Source organism: Corvus brachyrhynchos, unplaced genomic scaffold, assembly GCF_000691975.1.
Source record: "Corvus brachyrhynchos isolate BGI_N302 unplaced genomic scaffold, ASM69197v1 scaffold10, whole genome shotgun sequence".
Classification (NCBI taxonomy): Eukaryota; Metazoa; Chordata; class Aves; order Passeriformes; family Corvidae; genus Corvus; species Corvus brachyrhynchos.
The window spans coordinates 4,378,899-4,382,088 of NW_008236180.1; the positions used below are offsets into that span (position 1 = coordinate 4,378,899).

At 50.3% G+C, this 3,190-nt stretch overlaps 1 protein-coding gene across 3 annotated transcripts in view; it reads left to right on the forward strand.

The window, feature by feature from the left end:
• The first annotated feature begins 6 nt into the window (after positions 1-6).
• MYT1 (myelin transcription factor 1) overlaps positions 7-3,190 on the forward strand; it is a 42,274-nt gene continuing 39,090 nt past the window's right edge. For all 3 annotated transcript variants that reach the window (XM_017734051.1, XM_017734056.1, XM_017734061.1), the window contains exon 1: positions 7-89. The gene's annotated coding sequence lies outside the window, so the exon portion shown is untranslated. The remainder of the gene's footprint in view (positions 90-3,190) is intronic.

The window sequence follows — 3,190 nt, forward strand, 5'->3', positions numbered from 1 at the left end:
GGGGTGAGCTGCTGAATCAGAGGTGGACCTGTGGAGAGAAGATCAGCAGCTGTGAAGGAGCCGCCGGCCTGCACGGCGCACACATCAAGGTGAGCACACAAGCAGGGACTTTTTAGGACAGTGACCCCTCCCCACCCCATGTGTTGGCCATGGGATGAGGGCCACATGTGCTCCAGCTCCTTATGGACCAGCTGCTCCTGGGGGAATGGGGCCTTTCTGGTACCCACAAAGTGATGGGCAGGACTTGGAAATCTCTGTCCCCTTGCTACAGCCAAACCTCCTGTATAGTGAATCCGGGCAGGGAGGGCTTCCAGCTGTCAAAATTTGGCTTGGAGTCCAGATATTTAAATCCTTGTCTTCCTCTCCGGTGCCATCCTTCAAGGGTGGCTCAGATCTGGGTATTTAGGTCACTCCCAGGCTTGTTAAAATAGGCCCTTTCTCCAAGGCTCCGGCTGGTCGGAAGGAGCCCCTTGAACACCAGGTGAAGCTGTGGTGCCTTTGGAGGGGACAAGCGAGTCATTCATCCCCACCGGGACCCTGGACAGCTCCTGGGGCTCAACAGAGCCACTCATTTACTGCTGCAGCTGTGGCTGATGAAAGAGGTACAGCCAAGGCTGTCAAACCTCCTGGCAGATTCACTCCCAGCAGATTAGGAAGCTTTAATTAAGCAGAGAACCGGGCTGTTCACTACACAAATGGCACTTCCTGTCCTATTTTGGCCTCTCAGTAGTGAGGCACTGTCTCCAATGACTGGATGGACCCACCTGGGTGATGAGGAAGCTTCCTTAGGTGACTGATGTTATCAACTCTTCCTGTATCCCCAGATAAACCAAACCCTGGGAAAACCCCAAACCAGCAAAAATCCACTCTTAAAAACATCCTTCTTCACTAACAAGCTGTCAGCTGCACGCAGGTGTCGCCAGGAAAGTTCACACCTTCTTAGAAAGCAGAGTAAGCAGTTGTTGCTATATTTAAAATGAGCTCAATTAAGGCTTTTCTATTGAACCTGCCAAATAAGCACTTAGGTTAGATTTAATAAGATTGTCGTATGTTAATAAAGTAATGATTACAAAAGGTAACATTCCCAGTACCTGGTGCTCATCTGGTGCTCTGCCTCTAACAAGCACATCAGGAACATTAACCATTTCCTGCAATCCTCAGCTCTGCTTATCTGTGTTTTATCTGAGTGCCTGGCTCGGGGTGAGAGGAGGGGATGGGGAGGGGGAGTCTGAAGGGAGTGTGGATATTATGAGAGTGTGCAGCCCTCTTACCTCACGGGGGGAGAGGTCTCGATCACTCTCTAACCTTTGGGCCTGCATTGTGTGCACATGCTTGCACTTCTCTGTGTGCTCATAAATATATATTGTATTTAAATGCAGTTTTTCATGCCAGTCACAGCTCGTACTCCACAGGATGTGCAGCGGTGAAGGACAATGGGATGTGGGGCACGTTTACTTATTTATTTTTGTCTCTAAAGAAGTCCAGGCATGGGATAAAATTTCCCATGACAGGTTTGAAATGAGATCTCTGCAGTGCTGGGGAGAGCTGATCTCTGCACAAGAGCCAGCTGAGCCTGGGTACTGCTGCCAGGGCTCATCCTGGACCATGGTGTCTGGTGGCAAAATGAACCTTTGTCTCTCAAATCTTCTCTATTTTCCTGGGAGGCAGCTGAATAGCAGGCAGGTTGTTGGTGAGGGCTGATTGCTGTCAGGACAGGTAGGGCGGATGGTGGTGGGGCCAGCAGAGCCCATCCCTGCTGTCCCCTTCGCAGAGATGCACCTTGGCAATCCCCTCATACGGTACCACTCAAAGATAATCTCATGGAAACGGCAGCTGTCTTATCACCGAGCTGGAAAACAATGAGATTGAAGAACTACAATTTTCTCCCCCCCCCCCCCCTTCCCTACCCCTCCCCTTCTGGCGTGGGAGCCGTCGGCACGTACAGAGCCACTTAGGTCTCACTGGCGTTGGGAATGAGCGCTGTAGCACTTCCCAAGAGTCGAGAGGAAAGTGTGTGTCAACTTTAACCACGGCCTCTGAAATCACCCAGCCTAATGCTGGGCTGTCAGCGCTGCGGAGGCAACGGTGCAGCTGCGCCTGTGTCAGACGTGATGCTCAGGAGCAGCTCTTCTGCTCCGCTTCCCTCGAGTGTGGCGGATGCTGCTGCCATCGCTGCGGAGCAGCAGCACTCGGGAAGCACTTCACTCGCAGCACTGGGTGCTTTTGAGGGGGGGGGGGCTGGACCTTTCTGCAAATGCAAAGTGACAGCACGGCTTCAGGAGGATGTTTGTGACACAGCTGGAGTGTCGGATTCGAGGTGGGTACAAGCTGTGGGTTTGCATCTCAACATGTCAAGGCAAAATCCTCCCCCTGCCGACTCCGAGCCCGGGAACACCGTGCAGGGTGTCCTTTCCTGGAAGCAGTCAGAGCAAAAGGCAGACGGGAGCTTATTCAGCCGAGAACAGGACTCACAATAGGTGGAACGTCAGGAGGATTTAAATCAAGCAGCTAGGAAGATCCTAAAGGAAGCAGAGGGAAAAAAATCCTCCTAATCTCAGAGCGTGGTTATAAAACAGCAGCTGGGAGCTACTCTTGAGCCTTTTTTTAAGAGTAGAGGCACACTGTTGATCAAGGGTATTTTTTCCTCCATCACCCCTTATTTATTTATTTAAAAAATTCCCAGTTAGAGAAGGTCCAGCAGGACAAAGTCCTCCTCATTTTCTGCAGTGACGAAAGGAACCGTGACACTTTACAAAAAGGAAAGGGGAGAAATTTGGAGACCCATATCCAGGTCTTTCCAAATGTGTTCAGCCTTCGAACAGCCAAGAAGGAATTCCTCACAGGAAAACAAAACAAGGGAAGAGAAATCAGGACAGGCCATTCCAACCCATCCTCACTGAGAGGCAGTTTTGCTGCCTTTTCCCTTGAGGAACTAAAGAAGGGACTCTTTGGATCTGCAAGAGGGGGAGGACCAAACAGAAAACCCCTTTTCAACAGTTCTGTAGGAAAGAATATAATTTCTTCTGGCATTTTCCTTCTGCTGCTAGGCAAATATAAGTTTGGGGGTTTAAAAAACTAAAAATAGAGGCAGTGTGTGTCTGTCTGTCCCTCTAAAGCTCAGGCACTTGCAATTGGCATTTTGCTACATCCACAAATAAGCACCGATGGAAGTTCTGCTGCCTTCAGTGTA